Source organism: Pleurodeles waltl, chromosome 7 (genome assembly GCF_031143425.1).
Source record: "Pleurodeles waltl isolate 20211129_DDA chromosome 7, aPleWal1.hap1.20221129, whole genome shotgun sequence".
NCBI classification, from domain to species: Eukaryota; Metazoa; Chordata; class Amphibia; order Caudata; family Salamandridae; genus Pleurodeles; species Pleurodeles waltl.
Window position 1 is genome coordinate 1,208,255,205 of NC_090446.1, and position 19,349 is coordinate 1,208,274,553.

The following is a 19,349-nucleotide window of genomic DNA, read 5'->3' on the forward strand; positions in this document are numbered from 1 at the left end:
CTTTGTCTGGAGCAATGATAGCTCTGGAGGGTTGGACTGTAGGCAATGTGGTAGACTCTTGGCGGGACAAGGTGTCTGCTTTGTGATTGTCTTTACCAGGACGAAAGTTACCACAAAATCAAATTCGGCAAAAAACAACATCCAGCGTAATTGCAGAGGAGTCAAAAGTCTGGCTGAACTCATGAACTGGAGATTGAGATGATCAGTATATACTGTGACAGTGTACTTGGCACCCAACAAATGATGGCTCCATCTTTAAAGGCATCACGAATCGCCAGAAGCTCTTTTTCAGCAATGACATTGTTCTGTTTGGCTTCGTTCAGCTTTCGAGACATGTAAGCTGCAGGATGAAGTTGTCCAGTGTCTTTGCTTCGTTGTGACAAGACTGCACCAACTGCCACATCTGAGGCATCGGCTTCCACTGTGAATGGACGATCCACATCAGAGTCAAGACTGGGGCAGTGGAAAAAGCTTCTTTCAAAGTTGAAAAGGCTTGATCAGCTTCTGGAGACCATACCATTTTTTCTTTCTTTCTCAATAAGTTAGTGATTGGGGCCACTGTTTGAGAGAAATGGTTTATAAACCGGCGGTAAAAGTTTGCAAACCCCAGGAAACATTGTACATCTCAAACAGTCTTTGGAGTGGGCCAATCAGATACAGCTTGTACTTTCTTTTCTGCCATGACCATACCTTGAGGGGTAAGGATAACCCCTAAAAACTCAACTGTAGTAACATGAAACTCACACTTGGTTAGTTTGCAATATAAATGGTGCTTTCGAAGGGCTGCGAGAATTTTCTTGACATGTTGCACATGTTCGGTGTCATTGTCAGAGTAGATCAAAATGTCATCGATGTAGACTATTGCAAATATGTTGAGATACTCTCTAAGAACGTCATTCAGGAAATATTTAAATGCTGCTGGAGCATTACACAGACCAAAAGGCATGACTGTGTATTCAAAGAGACCATGGCCCTCATTCCGACCCTGGCGGTTTGAAACCGCCAGGGTGGAGGGCAGAGGAAGCACCGCCAACAGGCTGGCGGTGCTTCCCAGGCCATTCTGACCGCGGCGGTAAAGCCGCGGTCAGAAAAGGGGAACCGGCGGTTTCCCGCCGGTTTACCCCTGGCCCAGGGCATCCAGCAGCGCCGCCATGGGGATTCCGACCCCCTTCCCGCCAGCCTGTTTCTGGCGGTTTACACCGCCAGAACGAGGCTGGCGGGAACGGGTGTCGTGGGGCCCCTGGGGGCCCCTGCACTGCCCATGCTGCTGGCATGGGCAGTGCAGGGGCCCCCTAACAGGGCCCTACAAAGATTTTCAGTGTCTGCTTTGCTGGCACTGCACCCGTCGCACCCCTGCAAATCCGCCGGATCCATTCGGAGCCGGCTTCCTCTTTGCAGGGGCTTTCCCGCTGGGCCGGCGGGAAAGTTAGAATGAACGCGGCGGTCATTTGACCGCGGTGCGGTCTTTTGGCGGTTTCCGCCCGGCGTGCGGCGCCCGCCGCCCGCCGGGGTCGGAATGACCCCCTATATCTTGTCTAGAACGCAGTTTTCCATCTACTGCTTGTATTGTATGTATGTATTGAGTATTTATAAAGCGCATTCTGGCACGAGGGCATCGAAGCGCTAACTGGGTGAGGCTATGTCCGCTAGAGGGGAGATTCCAAATCTTATTGCGGTAAGAGCCAGGTCTTAACCAGTCTCCTAAATGTCAGATAATTATGTTCTTGCCTTAGTTCCAGTGGAAGTGAGTTCCAGATTTTAGCAGCTGCGATAGTAAACGCTCTGTCGCCCCACTTCGCCTTTTTGGTACGGGGAGTTTGAATTTGATAGGCGGTGGCAGATCGCAACAACCTTTTAGGTCTGTACCATTGCAGCTTAGTGGTTAGTGCCTTAGGCCCAATCCCATGGACGGCCTTATGAGTAATGCAGAGTGACTTGAAAGAAATCCGTTAGGCCACCGGAAGCCAGTGTAGATTTCTGAGGCACTTCTTAGCTGAGGCGGCGCGGGGCAGCTTCAGTAGAAGCCTAGCAGCAGTGTTCTGCATCAACTGCAGCTTATTTAGTGATACTTTATCCAGGTTGAGCAGAAGCGCATTCTCGTAGTCCAATCTGGAAATGACCAGAGCTAAAGTAGCAGTAATTCTACAAGGTTGTGGAATAAAGGGAAAAACTTTTTTTAATTTCTTCAAAGTCCACATGCAGGTATTGATTGTCTGATTAACCTGGGGTTTAAAGGACAGTTGATCGTCGAACAGTAGTCCTAGGTTCGTAGAGGTAGACCCTGGCACAGGAAGAGTGCCGCACTCTTTGGGCCACCAAATGGAGGACCAGTGTTCCCTCTTGATCCCAAAGCACAGGATCTCAGTTTTTTCGCAATTCAATTTTAGCCTGTTGGCTTTCATCCAGCTGTTCACTGCTATTATGCAAGCATTAAAGCGAGTCGCCAGTTCCTCCATGTCTTTGTTTATCGGAATGATAATCTGAGTATCATCTGCATAGGAAGTTGGAATAAAGCCGAAGGAGTAGATTAGTTCTGCCAACGGTGCCACGTACACGTTAAATAGCATCAGGCTGAGAGAGGAGCCCTGAGGGACCCCGCACGGCAGGAGGTAGGCAGGGGATCTGAAATCACCACTGCTGACTGAGGCCCATCTATCTGATAGAAAGGACTCAATCAGCTTGAGAGCTTGATCTCTAATACCTGCCTGATGTAAACGTTCTAACAGGATGTGTGGGGCAATGGTGTTGAATGCTGCTGATAGGTCTAATAGAACCAAGGAGACCCCCTTCCCTTCATCAACCAACCTGCGTATAGTATCGGATGATGCAATGAGAGCTGATTCAGTGCTATGAGATTTCCGAAAGCCATGTTGCGAGCTGTCTAGGCCCCTGAGTCTAACAGGAAATCGCCTAGTTTTTTATTGATATATTTTCCCCAAATTTTGGCCACATAAAGGAGCAGGGCTATTGGGCGTAGATTAGTCAGATCATCAGTTTTACCCGTTTCCTTCTTTTTTAAGGGAATAATAATGGTTTCTTTCCATGCCTTAGGATATAGACCAGTCATAAGGACCTCCTGAAAAATGGGGGCCAGCATGGATGCTACCAGCTCCTGTACTAATTGAAGGATGGCGGGGGGACAGGGATCCAATGGAGAGCCTGATTTACATTTCAAAAGCAGCTTGCAAATGATCTCTTGAGATGGCATTTTAAACCTAGAAAGTAGATAAGGCTTATCTGAAGCCCCATTAGATGCCACCACAGGGAGCAGAGGCATAGCTGTCCAGGGAGGAGAGTTCACCTGTTCCTTATCCAAAATGAAACTAGAGTAAATGTTAAGAATTTTACATTCAAAGAATGTGGCTATTTTGTTACAGAAATCTTGGGAGTTCTCTACTTTAGATGTGCCTAAGGGAGTAGTGAGAACATTAATGGTCCTAAATAGCTCTCTAGAAGAGTTAGCTGCCTCCCTGATTTTAAGTGTAAAATAATCCGATTTAGCTGCCAAACAAGCCTCTTTGTAAGTGTTTAGGGCTAATTTTAAATCCGCTCTCTCATTGTCCCTAGGATTCAATTTCCAGCAACGCTCCTTCTGTCGGTAAATCCTCTGTAAAATTTTGAGGTCCCGAGAGAACCATGGTTGACTGGGTTTTTTCATAGTGCGTGGAGCAGAAGCCCTCGCTGTGACTAATGAGTCCATTGCCAGCGCGATGCCCTGATTGAACCTGGCAAGCGATGGCAGAGTAAATGCCTTCTGATCGTTCCAGCTCTGTATTAGTGCCGTTTCCAAAGGTTCTGCCTTAATACTTTTCCAGGGTCTTAGTAGTTTTTTTGGGGGAATGGGTGTCGGAGGTGGCTGCCTAACTGAAAATGTGAACGTCAGGAGCGAGTGGTCAGTCCACTCTAACGGGGTCTTTAAAAGATTAAGTTCCTCCTCAGGGCAAGTAAAAATCCCATCTAGGGTATGGCCAGCTCTATGAGTGGCCAACCCATCCTTTAGGACCCAGTCCAAAGCCACCATAAGGTTAAGAAATTCAATAACCAACGGGTCGGTCGTATCATCAAAGTGAATATTAAAATCTCCTAAGATAATTGCTTTAGGGGCCATGATAAGGGGTTCCAACAGGAAAGTCCATGTAGAGAGGAACTTAGTGAGGGGGCCAGGGGGGCGATAAATCAGCAAGCCCTCAGAGACCAAGGAGTTGCCATAAAGGAGTTTAAAGGACATGGTTTCACAGACCTCTGATGATTAACTGGCGCTGTTCCAAATGCAGGTGAGATCAGACCTGCAGATAATAGCCAAGCCTCCTCCTCTGCCCGTGTTCCTGTCTACCCTATAGAAGGAGAAGCCGCTGGGAGCTGCCTCAATGAAGTCAGGATCCGAGTCTGGCCTCGCCCAAGTTTCTGTTAAGAAGAGACAGTCTATGTTGAGGGTGGAGATAAGTTCACTGATTTCAAATTTATGTTTGGGGAGGGATCTGGCATTAATGAGGGCAAAGGAGCTTACAACTCTTCAGTCCCTTATGCCTCCACCAGAAGCATGTTCTAAATTATTACCTCCTTCCTCCCGGGCTCCCCGGATTCTCTGTTTTCCCACCATAAGTGGTGTAGGCGCTGTCCAGTTGCACTGCGCACACCTCCAAGCATAGGAAATGCCAGGGATAAGTGTGTGCGTGCACCGGGGGCCAGCGAAGTTTTTAAGTTCAGAGATGGTATACCCGTTCCTTCTAGAGCAAGGTGTTAGGTCCCTGGCCCTCCGGCCCATTCTGGCGCAGACGGGAGCAGATGGGCTTGTCTTTGGCGCGCCTCCGGTGCGCCAGCGGCGCGCCCGCTGCGCGGCCGTGTTGCTGCCCTCATTTATCCCCCCTTATGAGAAGAGGCAGATCAACTAGACCGCTAACTGTGGTCCCTGCCGTGAAACAGGAAGTGGGCTCTGACAGGCCCAAACTTCCTGCAAAAACGGGTCCAAAAACTAAAAAAGGACCTTCGGCGAAAAAGTGTACCCCAAAAGCCCTCAGGGGAGCGTCAACAAGGTAAAGAGACTGCCTACTAAAACGTTTAGCTAAAAAGTGAAAAGCACATTAAGATAAAATGTCTTAAAAACCGGCCTCTCTGTATTTTAGAAAATAGGTGTACACAAATTCAGTTCCACAGTAATTATAATCATTAAAATGCAGCAAGTGTTATATAAAATTAATGGAATTAGTGAAAACAGCATTAAAAACACGGACACACGCTCATCTCAATCTGCGCGGCCGTGTTGCTGCCCTCATTTATCCCCCCTTATGAGAAGAGGCAGATCAACTAGACCGCTAACTGCGGTCCCTGCCATGAGACAGGAAGTGGGCTCTGACAGGCCCAAACTTCCTGCAAAAACAGGTCCAAAAACTAAAAAAAGGACCTCCGGCGAAAAAGTTAACCCCAACAGCCCTCACAGGAGCGTCAACAAGGTAAATAGACTGCCTACTAAAACGTTTAGCTAAAAAGTGAAAAGCACATTAAGATAAAATGTCTTAAAAACTGGCCTGTCGGTATTTTAGAAAATAGGTGTACACAAATTCAGTTCCACAGTAATTATAATCATTAAAATGCAGCAAGTATTATATAAAATTAATGGAATTAGTGAAAACAGCATTAAAAACACGGACACGCGCTCACCTCAATCTGTGCGGCCGTGATGCTGCCCTCATTTATCCCCCCTTATGAGAAGAGGCAGATCAACTAGACCGCTAACTGCGGTCCCTGCCGTGAAACAGGAAGTGGGCTCTGACAGGCCCAAACTTCCTGGAAAAACGGGTCCAAAAACTAAAAAAGGACCTCCGGCGAAAAAGTGTACCCCAACAGCCCTCAGGGGAGCGTCAACAAGGTAAAGAGACTGCCTACTAAAATGTTTCGCTAAAAAGTGAAAAGCACATTAAGATAAAGGTGGTCATTCCAACCTCGGCGGTAAAAGGCGCTTACCGCCGTTCAGAAGACCGCCATAACACCGCCGCAGCCGCGGTAAACCGCCACGGTCATTCTGACACACAACAGGCAAACCGCCAAAATACAGACATCCACAAAAGTCCGCCACACCAAAGGGCAGCGAGAATCTGGCGATGACCAAACCTCCACCGTCATGCCAACAGAAATACGCCCACACTATCACGACAAAACGAATCCACGCGGCGGTCTTTCAACCGCGGTATTCCATTGGCGGTACACACCGCTGCGCTCAAAATTCACACACACTTACAAAATACAACCACATTGGACAATTCAAAATACACACACCTGAGACACATACACACACCACTCCCACACACCCAATTAAATACAAAATACACACCCACATCACCCACAAACCTCCACTCCTAGAGATTTGTGAACACGCACCGAGAAAAGACATCCGAGCACCCAGACGCCCAATTCACTGTCACCCAGCAATATTTGCACGCACTTCACACAACACAACAATACACATCATCACACTTAGCACCACACAATCCACCCTACACATCACCCACACCACCCCATGGCACCGCAAAGACACCCCAGGTTCTCTGATGATGAACTCAGGGTCATGGTGGAGGAAATTGTACGAGTAGAGCCACAGCTGTTCAGGGCACAGGTGCAGCACACCACCATTGCCAGTAAGATGGAGCTATGGAGCAGAATAGTGGACAGGGTCAATGCTGTGGGACAGCACCCAAGAAATCGGGACGACATCAGGAAGAGGTGGAACGACCTACGGGGGAAGGTGTGTTCCATGGTATCCAGGCACAACATCGCGGTGCAGCGGACTGGCGGCGAACCCCCACCTGCTCCCCCAGAATGGGAGGAGCAAGTCTTGAACATCCTGCATCCTGAGGGCCTCGCTGGAGTAGGCGGAGGAATGGACTCTGGTAAGGCAAATCTTAACTACTTCTTCCCCCCACCCCACCTGCATGCCAACTCATACCCCGCCCTCACCCTCACCCCCATCACATCCTACTCCTTGCAACTGTCTCACCATCACAACCCACCCATCCCAACACCTATCCCTGCATGCGTCCACAAAGCATGGACACCCATCACCTAAGCATGCCCACTGCACATACACATACAACCCCCCCCAACCACCGTCACAACAGCCCCCACAAAGGAATGCCAGCACTGGGGTACACGGGCACCCACCCATTGCACGCTATGACACACACAGAAGCAATAACCATACTTTTATACCCCTGCAGGACCTGAACGCCATGTCACCGCGCAGGAGGGTCCACAAATGTCCACTCCACCCCCAGAAGAGGCCCACAGTGAGGACAGCAGCTCTGTCTCCCTGGATCTAGATGACCAGCCCGGTCCATCGGGGACCTCGGGACAGTCGGTTCTCCTCACACAGCCACAGGCCACAGTAGACCTTCCCCCCTCTGGGAACACCAGCACAGCACCCACCCAGTGGGCCCATACCTCTGTCCCCAGGACACGTCAATCAGCAGTGTGTCCACCACTACAGGGAACCCAGGCTAACCCACCAACCCAACAAAAACAGGGACCTGGGGGCAGTGGTAGTGGGCACACGGTCCAGGGGACAGAGGCCCAGGGAAACAGGGGAGCTGGGAGGGCTGCTGTGCGACAGGGGGGGGACAGGCCCAGGGAACCCACTCTCCACGAGGCCCTCTCCTCCATCATGGGAGCATACCACCGCTCCCAGGAGACAATGGCGACGGTCCTGGCCAGGTTTCAGGAGATCCAGCTTCTGCAGGAGCAACAGTATATGGGGTTCAGGGAGGAACTAAGAAACATCAGTTCCACCATGGGTACCATCGTAGTGGCCCTGAATGAGGTAGTCACGACATTGCGGGACACTGTGGCACCTCAAAGGGCCCCTGACACTAGCATACACCAAGAACTGCCTACCACCTCCGCCGGCGCTAGTGGACAGGAGGCCCCGACACAAGACCAACAGGCCACCAGAACCCCACCCCCTGCAGAAGGAGAACCACCCCGCAAGCGGGCCCTGAGATCCAGGAAGAAGACAGAGTAAGATGTCAAGACCCCCGCCAGCAAAGGATACCGCCCTGATTGTCATCCCACTGTCCCACATTGTCACCCTGTCCAACCTTAAACTGCCCCTGCTCCACTTCCCACAGGCATTTGGACAATGCACCTGTGAAACTGATAGTCTGGACTCTGCCATGGACAATCCTCCACCATCACCCCTCACCGATTTGCAACCACCCATCCAATTTAGAGCACTTGAATAAAAACACTTATTGCTCAAAACAATCTGGAGTCTGGCTGTGATTTAGAACAAATGTATTAGACATGACCGTGCCAAAATGTTCATTCACATTGTGATGCTAACAAACTGCTGTCACACAGCTGTAGTCCATGGGGAAACAAAGCAGATGTCACGCAGTGGGGCCCACATCTCTGAAAACGGAAGGGAAAGTCACAACACAGTTACCATACACTGAGGGAAAAAGTCAGACAGTAGAGAGGTAGGAGTCATTAAGTAAATGTAATATGCCGGTGTCTACTCTTACCTGTGTGTCACTGAAAATACTGCTGTATTACTGTGTTCCTGTTCTCTATGTCGTCCTCTTCGGCTTCCTCCTCTTCACTCTCCACAGGCTCCACAGCTGCTACAACACCACCATCTGGACCATCCTCCTGCAGAAAAGGCACCTGGCGGCGCAAAGCCAGGTTGTGAAGCATACAGCAGGCCACAATGATCTGGCACACCTTCTTTGGTGAGTACATTAGGGATCCACCTGTCATATGGAGGCACCTGAACCTGGCATTCAGGAGGCCAAAGGTTCGCTCGATCACCCTCAAAGTCCGCCCATGGGCCTCATTGTACCGTTCCTCTGCCCTTGTCCTGGGATTCCTCACTGGGGTCAGTAGCCAGGACAGGTTGGGGTAACCAGAGTCCCCTAATAGCCACACCCGGTGCCTCTGGAGTTGACCCATCACATACGGGATGCTGCTATTCCGCAGGATGTAGGCGTCATGCACTGACCCAGGGAACTTGGAATTAACATGGGAGATGTACTGGTCAGCCAAACACACCATCTGTACATTCATGGAATGATAACTCTTCCGGTTCCTGTACACCTGTTCACTCCTGCTGGGGGGGACCAAAGCAACATGTGTCCCATCAATGGCACCTATGATGTTGGGGATATGTCCAAGGGCATAGAAATCACCCTTCACTGTAGGCAAATCCCCCACCTCAGGGAAAACGATGTAGCTCCGCATGTGTTTCAGCAGGGCAGACAACACTATGGACAACACCTTGGAAAACATAGGCTGGGACATCCCTGATGATATGGCCACTGTTGTTTGAAATGACCCACTTGCTAAGAAATAGAGTACTGACAGCACCTGCACTAGAGGGGGGATCCCTGTGGGTTGGCGGATGGGTGACATCAGGTCTGGCTCCAGCTGGGCACACAGTTCCTGTATAGTGGCTCGGTCAAGCCTGTATGTCAGTATGACATGTCGTTCCTCCATTGTCGACAGGTCCACCAGCGGTCTGTACACGGGAAGATTCCTCCATCTCCTCGCATGTCCCAGCGGACGGTGCCTATGAAGGACAACAGCGAGCACAGAGTCAAGCAACCCACAGGTACGTAACCACAGCTTGCACATAACACGATTCCCAATGCATTGAATGGCTTGTATGAGTGTTGGTGCATGGCCTAGGTATGTGTGACGCAGTTGGTAACTAGGCCATGTGGGCCCTTGAAATGGCGGCTGCCTGACCTGTGAAGTGCGACAGTGGGATGTGAGGTCAATGCGCTGGCGTGGCACACCGTGGTGGTAGGCGGTCGAAGACCGCGGCGCTAATCCGCATTGGTTAACATTGAACCCTATGGGTTTCAGGAGCCAATGACGATGTGCGCCGGCGGTCGCGGTACGCACCGCCGCTGTACGCACCGCCGCGGGCGTGACCGCCATTTTCTATCTGCTTAATCACTCGATACCTGATCTTCGACAGGAGAGGACCTACACTGCAAGTGCTGCTGTGTCCTCGGTCTGGAAGAGACAATGGCTCATGCGACTAGGGAAAGGGCCCCTGCCTTCACTGCGGAGGAGTTGGAGAAACTTGTGGATGGGGTTCTCCCCCAGTATGCGCTACTCTACGGTCCTCCAGACCAACAGGTAAGTACACTGGGACCATGCTTAGTGGGCAATGCCTGGGTTGAGTGGGGTGGATGAAAGATGGTGGGGAGGGGAGCGATTGAGGCATGCATCAAACGACAGATGAGAGCATGTGCCACATGGCAAGGGTGGGGATGGGGGCCACTCACATCGAGCATGCAGAAGGTGATGACAATTTATCTCTCCCTGTACATGTCACATAGGTCAGTGCCCACCAGAAAGTCGCGATTTGGCGTGCCATCGCCAAGGACGTCCGGACCCTGGGGATCCACAACAGACGGGGCACCCACTGCCGGAAGAGGTGGGAGGACATCCGACGCTGGAGCAGGAAGACGGCGGAGGCTCAGCTGGGGATGGCCTCCCAACGTAGGAGGGGTGCCAGTCGTCATTTGACCCCCCTGATGTCCCGGATCCTGGCGGTGGCCTACCCCGATTTGGATGGGCGCGTGAGGACATCACAGCAGACACAAGGGGGTGAGTACAAATACATTCTGCTGACTTTGCGCGCAGTGGAGGTGTCTGGGTGGGGGAGGAGGGCTGTGGGTATCCCTAAGCCAGGGCGATTTCTGTAGGCTAGGCCCCTCCGTAAGGCATGGCCCTGTGCCCCCGCCCCCCACCTCTGTAGGGTGCCAAGTACAGGTATCCATGGCCCTGTGTCATCTATGTGTGCAGTTGTCGTCCATAGGCTTGTAGGCCATGTCCCACGGATTGCGTAGTGGACCCCAAGTGCGTGGCGTAGTGCAGGGGGCTTCTGTGTCTGTCTTGTCCGCCAACGGTAGCGATAATCCATGCACTCAACATGTCTTTATTTCTCCTACCCCCCTTTTTTGTGGTCTTCCTGTTCATGTGTGCATTAGCATCATCCGGCGGAGGAGAAGTGGCATCGGAGCACGAGGGAGCTGCATCTCACATGGCCATGGCGGGCCATGCAACTGACTCGGATTTCACCAGTGAGACAGAGGGCGAGGGGAGCTCCACAGCGGGGACTCGTGCTGATGTCAGTGACAGCGACTCGTCCTCTGAAGGGAGCTCCCTTGTGGTGGCGGCAACATCCATGCCCCCGGCAACAACAGGTACAGCCGCCACCCAGCGCACCAGCACCGCCCTCCCAGCAGCCCCTCGGCGTTTGACCCGTGCCCGCTCACCCAGGAAGGTGGGCATCTCCTTCGCCCCAGGCACCTCAGGCCCTGCCCCTGTCACCCCTGCTGCCCCCAGTGAGGAGGTCATTGATCTCCTGAGGACCATCATTGTTGGGCAGTCTACCCTTTTGAATGCCATCCAGGGTGTACAAAGAGAGGTGCACCAGAGTAATGCATACCTGGAGGGCATTCATTCGGGTCAGGCTGCCCATCAGCGATCGTTCAACGCTCTGGCCTCAGCACTGACGGCAGCAATTGTCCCTGTCTCTAGCCTCCCCCCTCCAACTTCCTCCACCCAGACCCAATCCCCTGTACCTCTGCCTATCCCAGACACACCTACAGACCAGCCTGCACACACCTCAACACCCAAGGGAAGCTCATCCAGACGTAAGCACCACACATCACACAAGCATTCACACAAGCAACATCCACATGCAGACATACCAACAGCCACTGCTTCCACTGTGTCCCCCTCCTCCTCGTCTCCCTCCTCCCTCACTCTGACGTCTCCACTCACACTTGCATGCACAACATCTCCAGCCACTACGTCCATCACCAGCACACCCACCAGAACTCTCCGCACACGTGCAGTCACCACCCCCACTACCATTTACACATCCCCTGTGTCCTCTCCAAGTGTGTCTGTCACCCTCTCCTCCAAACTACACAAACGCAGGCAGCCACCCACCCAACAGCCATCCACCTCACGACAGCCTCCAGCCCAAGCACCTGCACCCAAAGACACCAGACTTCACACTCCTACAACCACATCGTCTTCCTCTACTCCCATACCCACTACACCTACCCGTCCCTCTCTTTCCAAATTGCTTTTCTTTTCCAAACTTGACCTCTTTCCTACAACTCCCCCACCCCGTCCATCTCATAAGACTCCAATCAGCACCTCAGCCACCACAAAACCGGGACCTGTGAAGACTGTTGTCCATGGACTGTGAAGTCCCCCACCCTCAAGGGCATCCACTTCAGCTAGGAGCCAAGCCACGGCCAGCCCACCACCGGAAAAGCATCCTAAGATTGCCAGTGCCCGGCGCGAGCGACCAAAGACCCCAGGGACAAAAATCCCTACATTGGCTCCGGCAGGAAGTCGGGTGCCACCTGGCACACTGCCAAAGGTGGGAAAGGGCCACAAGCGTGCAGGGAAGGGTGAGAAGGGCAGCACGCCCGACAAGTCCGGCAGCAGGCCAGCTGGCCAGGAGGGCCCCACCCGCCCCATCCCAGGTGTGCAGGAGGACACACACAGGCCCGGTACTGCAGCCCAGGAGGGCCCCGCAAGCCACGTCCCAGGTGGGCAGGAGGACACCCACAGGCCGAGAACTGCAGCCCAGGAGGGCCCCGCAAGCCACCAGACAGATGGGCAGGAAAGCCCCACCAGCTACATGTCAGGTGGCGAGTGACATCCATGCCTGGGCCGGATCCGCTGACCAGGACACTCATCTCAAGCACCGCTCCGCTGGGCACCGCCGTCTCAAGCACCGCTGAACAGGGCCCTTCATCTCAAGCACCGCTCCGCTGGGCACCGCCGTCTCAAGAACCGCTGAACTGGGCCCTTCATCTCAAGCACCGCTGAACTGGGCCCTTCATCTCAAGCACCGCTGAACAGGGCACCGCCGTCTCAGGAACCGCTGAACTGGGCCCTTCATCTCAAGCACCGCTGAACAGGGCACCGCCGTCTCAAGCACCGCTGAACTGGGCCCTTCATCTCAAGCACCGCTGAACAGGGCACCGCTGTCTCAAGCACCGCTGAACAGGGCACCACCGTCTCAAGCACCGCTGAACAGGGCACCGCCGTCTCAAGCACCGCTGAACAGGGCCCTTCATCTCAAGCACCGCTCCGCTGGGCACCGCCGTCTCAAGCACCACTGAACTGGGCCCTTCATCTCAAGCACCGCTGAACAGGGCACCGCCGTCTCAAGCACCGCTGAACAGGGCACCGCCGTCTCAAGAACCGCTGAACTGGGCCCTTCATCTCAAGCACCGCTGAACTGGGCCCTTCATCTCAAGCACCGCTGAACAGGGCACGCCGTCTCAAGAACCGCTGAACTGGGCCCTTCATCTCAAGCACCGCTGAACAGGGCACCGCCGTCTAAAGCACCGCTGAACTGGGCCCTTCATCTCAAGCACCGCTGAACAGGGCACCGCATTCTCAAGCACCGCTGAACTGGGCCCTTCATCTCAAGCACCGCTGAACAGGGCACCGCCGTCTCAAGCACCGCTGAACTGGGCCCTTCATCTCAAGCTCCGCTGAACAGGGCACCGCCGTCTCAAGCACCGCTGAACAGGGCACCGCCGTCTCAAGCACCGCTGAACTGGGCCCTTCATCTCAAGCACCGCTGAACAGGGCACCGCCGTCTCAAGCACCGCTGAACAGGGCCCTTCATCTCAAGCACCGCTGAACAGGGCACCGCCGTCTCAAGCACCGCTGAACAGGGCCCTTCATCTCAAGCACCGCTCCGCTGGGCCCTTCATCTCAAGCACCGCTCCGCTGGGCACCGCCGTCTCAGGAACCGCTGAACTGGGCCCTTCATCTCAAGCACCGCTGAACTGGGCACCGCCGTCTCAAGCACCGCTGAACAGGGCACCGCCGTCTCAAGCACCGCTGAACTGGGCCCTTCATCTCAAGCACCGCTGAACTGGGCCCTTCATCTCAAGCACTGCTCCGCTGGGCACCGCCGTCTCAAGCACCACTGAACAGGGCCCTTCATCTCAAGCACCGTTCCGCTGGGCCCTTCATCTCAAGCACTGCTCCGCTGGGCACCACCGTCTCAAGCACCGCTGAACTGGGCCCTTCATCTCAAGCACCGCTGAACTGGGCCCTTCAACTCAAGCACCGCTGGCCCATTGGCGGAAGGGGCAGGCCCGCATCTGTGTCGGGCAGGGCTGCACGAAGCACTCTGGGCACTAGTCCCCCTCCAGTACCAATGGAGACTGTTATCCACTTGAGAGACTGTGGCTTTGCACTCCCCAGGATGGCACAGTGGGCATCCCACCCACTGTAGAGACTTGAGAGACTGTGGCTTTGCACTCCTCAGGATATGGCAGTGGGCAAGCCACCCACTGTAGAGACTTGAGAGACTGTGGCTTTGCACTCCCCAGGATGGCACAGTGGGAACCCCACCCACTGTAGAGACTTGAGAGACTGTGGCTTTGCACTCCCCAGGATGGCCCAGTGGGCAACCCACCCACTGTAGAGCTTGTGAGACTGTGGCTTTGCACTCCCCAGGATGGCACAGTGGCCATGGAGGCCCCTCGTGGATCTGGCGTCGTGGACTCATCTGGCTGAGGTGCCCCCTCTTCCCTTCCCCCTGAGGTGCCTGTAGTTTTCCTATCTGATGCCCCTGCAGTGTTCTCTCCGTTGGAGGCAGGTATCCTGTGTGGGCTTTGCCCATGTGTTTTGGCCCAGTGGCCCACGAACAATGGCTGATAGACATATCGGACTGGACAATTTATGTATATAAAGTTATAGATGTGTGATATATTTTATACTTAGTCTTACAATATAATTCTATATTTATAATCATTTCCTTTTGCCTTTGCATTCTTCCGCGGGGTTTGGGGGTGTAACTGTGATGTGTTGCTATGCATTGATGTGTGTGTTGTAGTGGTTGAGGGGGAGGGTGGGTGTGTCGCATATGTGTGTCCCCGTAATTTTTTGCCTCCCCCTCCCCTGTGTCGTAGGTGCAGTACTCACCGTTGTCTTCTGCGCCGGCGTTTGTGCTCCTGGTAGAGGAGCAGGAAGACAATGGCTGGTAGGATGTGTAGTTCGGGTTCCATGCTGTCCAGATTCCTCGTGGGGTGTATGGAGGTGAGCGTTTTCCGTTTGAAATGGCTGTTTCCACCGTGTTTTTACCGGCGCCCCGGAAAAGGTGGCGGATTGGTGGGTTGTGATAGGGTGGGCGGTACATTGTCTCCCGCCTGTCTGTTGGCGGTGACCGCTGCGCTGTTTGTTTGTCCCGCAGTGGCGGGCGGTGTGTTAAAGTGGCGGTCTCTGTTGGCAGTTTCCGCCAGGGTCGGAATTGCATTTTTTTTACCGCCAGCCTGTTGGCGGTTTGACCGCCGCTTTAACACCGACCGCCAGGGTTGGAATGACCCCCAAAATGTCTTAAAACCCGGCCTCTCAGTATTTTAGAAAATAGGTGTACACAAATTCAGTTCCACAGTAATTATAATCATTAAAATGCAGCAAGTATTATATAAAATTAATGGAATTAGTGAAAACAGCATTAAAAACACGGACACGCGCTCACCTCAATCTGCGCGGCCGTGTTGCTGCCCTCATTTATCCCCCCTTATGAGAAGAGGCAGATCAACTAGACCGCTAACTGCGGTCCCTGCAGTGAAACAGGAAGTGGGCTCTGACAGGCCCAAACTTCCTGCAAAAACGGGTCCAAAAACTAAAATAGGACTTCCGGCGAAAAAGTGTACCCCAACAGCCCTCAGGGGAGAGTCAACAAGGTAAAGAGACTGCCTACTAAAACGTTTAGCTAAAAAGTGAAAAGCACATTAAGATAAAGGGGGTCATTCTAACCCTGGCGGGCGGCGGAGGCCGCCCGCCAGAGTTCCCCCCTCCAGAATACCGCACCGCGGTCGGAAGACCGCTGCGGTTATTCTGGGTTTCCCACTGGGCTGGCGGGCGACCGCCAAAAGGCCGCCCGCCAGCCCAGTGGGAAACACCCTTCCCACGAGGAAGCCGGCTCCGAATGGAGCCGGCTGAGTGGGAAGGTGCGACGGGTGCAGTTGCACCCGTCGCGAATTTCAGTGTCTGCAAAGCAGACACTGAAATTCTTTGTGGGGTCCTCTTACGGGGGCCCCTGCAGTGCCCATGCCATTGGCATGGGCACTGCAGGGGCCCCCAGGGGCCCCATGACACCCCATACCGCCATCCTGTTCCTGGCGGGCGAACCGCCAGGAACAGGATGGCGGTATGGGGTTTCTGAATCCCCATGGCGGCGCAGCAAGCTGTGCCGCCATGGAGGATTCATGTGGGCAGCGGAAAACCGGCGGGAGACCGCCGGTTTTCCTCTTCTGACCGCGGCCAATCCGCTGCGGTCAGAATGCCCTGCGGGGCACCGCCAGCTTGTTGGCGGTGCTCCCGCCGACCCTGGCCCCGCGCTCACCTCAATCTCAATTTCTGGAGTCTTCTTCCCGATACATGGGATCCCCCATGCGCGAACCAATGGGCATCAACAAAGTTCCCGGTAGCCCCTGAATCTACGAGGGCCTTCCTGAAATATTTATTTTTCTTTACTTTAACTTTTATGCCCAGCTTGAGATGTCTAGACTGTGAAGGGTCCACGGTGACACCGAAGAGCAACCCTTCTTTTCATCTTGGGTGATTTAGTTTTCCGGCTCGACTTGTGCATTGGCTGCAAGTTTCTGGACAGGACCTTGTTTGCTCTTTGGTTTGATTGGACACTCTTTGGCAAAATGACCCTTGCGCCCGCAATAAAGACATTGTCCATTCTTTCTACGTAGGTCCTTTTCATCTTTGGTCAAAGGCCTCCTGATTGTTCCGATTTCCATAGGTTCTGGAGTTCTTTCTTTATGGGTTCTTGATTCTCTGTTATCGTGAACACGCCAGGAATATTGCTCAGTCTTTTTGCGTGTTCCCCTTCGTTCTGCTAAACGATGATCCAGTCTCAAAATGAGGTTTATTAGATCTTGACAGTCTGTAGGATGCGGGTCTATTTGAGCAAGGATGTCTTTTAACTCATCCTTGAGTCCTTTGTAGAACAATGCCGCTTGCTTTTCTTCAGGCCAGGATGTCTCGGCTACCAGCTAAGTTGGACACTAGATCCTGGTTACCTTGTCGCAAGTCTAATAGTTCACGATCTGCCGACAATGTCACAGTTCTACGATCAAATACTCATTCAAACTCACAAACAAATTTTCTCCAATTGTAAAGCAGGGGACTGTCTTTACGCACAAGAGGAATTGCCAAGGTAGCTGCATCCCCAGTCAGGTATGATAACAAGAAAGCCACCCTGGATCGGGCATCAGGGAAAGTGTGTGGTCGGCAGGTAAAATGTAATTCCACTTGAACCAGGAAAGATTGCGCTTTCAAGGGATCGCCTGAGAAATGTTCTGTAGGAGCTAGGGGAATGGCCAAAGGAACGTTGAGGGAAATGTTCGTAGGAGGATTATCTCCAGAAGCTTGAGAAGAAGGACCAGGCCAAGACACACCTAAGGGATTTTGTTACTTCTTCTCTACCCTTTCCTGTAACTGACTCACTCTCTCAGCTAGGCTGGCTGCTATAACTTTTGATGACACTACCTCTGATTGGAGCTGCGTGATAACCTTGACTAACTCGTCCAACGTGGCCATGCTGAGAACACACGCAAACTAGGAGGATAATTAATTTGTGGGCTCACTATTCTGTCAGGGAGACCAGATCCTCAGGGTCTGCGCACGTTCCCAACATGTCACCACTAGGCAGCTCCAAGACTCCGATAGATAAAATCACAGAGCCTGAGAGAGTCCAAGCAGGGGAAAAGGGGATTAGGATGGGAACAGCATGGAAGGAGACCTGTAGGAAGCAAAAAGGTTAAACCACACAATATCAAGATTATATCACATTGATTTTCACTACACTATGATTCTAAGCATTGTCATATTGTAACCATGGATAACTTAAGAAAGGACTAATAACTAGGCCTCAAGACGTCTGGGTACCTGGGAAGGAATCAAGAATGATTAATACAACTTCTCAAAGAAACTTTTCATGAAATGTTACACATTGTCTAGGATTATAAGAACCTTCTAGAATTATGTTTTCAGAACAAACATGGTCATTTTACATGAGGAAAAAAAGTAATCTGAACATTTCCTGGAACACAATAGGAATTGTATTAAGGACTTAATATGCACATATAATGTAACATCTTGAATTTTAACACCTAGTTTTAAATGTGGGAAATGAATCGCGCACACTGCTGATATCAACAAGGATATGTAAATGCTATGAAATGATCGCGCACAATGATTATCAAGGTTTTAAATGCAAGGAATGAATTGCGCGTCATGCCGATTCGAATGCCACCATGTAAATGGCAAGAAATGGTTGCGCACAATGATTATCAAGGTTTTAAATGCAGGGAATGAATCACGCGTCTTGCCAATTCGAATGCCACCATGTAAATGCCAAGAAATGGTCACGCACAATGAATATCAAGAGTTAAATGCACGGAATGAATCGCGCGTCTTGACGATTCGAATGCCACCATGTAAATGCCAAGAAATGGTAGCGCACAATGAGTTTCAAGAGTTAAATGCACAGAATGAATTGCGCGTCTTGCCGATTCGAATGCCACCATCTAAATGTCAAGAAATGATAGCGCACAATGAGTATCAAGAGTTAAATGCATGGAATGAATCGCACGTCTTGCAAATTCGAATGCCATCATGTAAATGCCAAGAAATGGTAGCGCACAATGAGTTTCAAGAGTTAAATGCACGGAATGAATCGTGCGTCTTGCCGATTCGAATGTCAATATGCAAATGTCTAGAAATGGCCACGCACACTGTTGCTGACCCAAATCTCAAAAGTCAAATGCCAAGAATGAATTGCACGTCTTGCCGATTCGAATATCAACATGTAAATGCCAGAAAACACAAGCACATTCACACGCACAAGGAAAAATCCTCCAACATGAAAACTAGGCCCAAAAACTCGAATGCCTTCGAATGCCTTCGAAAACGGGATCGACCAGCCTTACCGCCCTGATCAAGGATCACCAATACAATGAAGGGCAAAGGCCTGGAAGATCAAGGTAGGCCTCCGGAACAGGAGCTCAGGAAATTGCTGCTGCTCTGCACTGGGACGTCTGAATAGTGAGCAAGTGGAGCTGGGCTGGCTCCCTTATATAGAGTCTGTCCCAGCCCACAAACCACACCCAGTCATGCTGCAGAGAAAGCTTCTAGAAGGCCCTGGAAAGAGACCACACCCTGACACACTCTGAAAGCCTGCAGCAAAACAGTATTTACAAGCACCTTGAATATAAGTCTTCAGGATTAAACTCTGCAATGCAAAAGGTTAAACAACAGCATATCAACATAATGCA